The sequence below is a fragment of the Nelusetta ayraudi genome, unplaced genomic scaffold (assembly GCF_046127955.1).
Source record: "Nelusetta ayraudi isolate G7.1 ecotype Tasmania unplaced genomic scaffold, CSIRO-AGI_Nayr_v1 ptg000042l, whole genome shotgun sequence".
In the NCBI taxonomy this organism is placed as follows: Eukaryota; Metazoa; Chordata; class Actinopteri; order Tetraodontiformes; family Monacanthidae; genus Nelusetta; species Nelusetta ayraudi.
In genome coordinates this window covers 15,999,591-16,000,070 of record NW_027466092.1, presented here as the reverse complement: position 1 = coordinate 16,000,070, position 480 = coordinate 15,999,591, and the positions used below count along the sequence as shown (strand labels likewise).

General features: G+C 43.8%; 1 non-coding gene across 1 annotated transcript; it reads right to left on the bottom strand.

Moving 5' to 3' along the window:
• On the bottom strand, nucleotides 1–82 carry trnal-aag (transfer RNA leucine (anticodon AAG)). The gene has a single exon. It is a non-coding gene; the product is annotated as a tRNA-Leu (tRNA).
• Between the last annotated feature and the right edge of the window lie 398 nt (nucleotides 83–480).

Genomic DNA, 480 nt, shown 5'->3' with positions numbered 1-480 from the left:
TGGCAGCGGTGGGATTCGAACGCACGCCCCCGAAGAGACTGGAGCCTTAATCCAGCGCCTTAGACCGCTCGGCCACGCTACCTGTGATGTATTGTGACAGCTGGTGACCTGTCCATGATTTTCCCCGCTTCTGCTTTCGTACTGCCATTTGGGAAACCGCAACTAAACTGTGAAGTCACAAAAAGGTGAAAGCTGTTGGGATGAAATAACTGGGCCTTCATGTGAATAACTACTTTTCATTTTATGGTTAAATGCAAAGCGATGAGTCCCATTGACTGAAAATTTGCCATGAATGAGAGTTTATTTTTTTGTGTTTCCATAAAATCTCACGAGAAATGGAAATTAAAAATTGGAAAACAAAAAAATGGTAGTGCGATGTTTCCATTTCAGTCAGACAACTCACAATTGTTGTGTATTGCAGTGCCAATGTTTGGCGTCCAAGCTCCGAGTTCAACACTGGCTGAAGCAGGTTAGCATTGA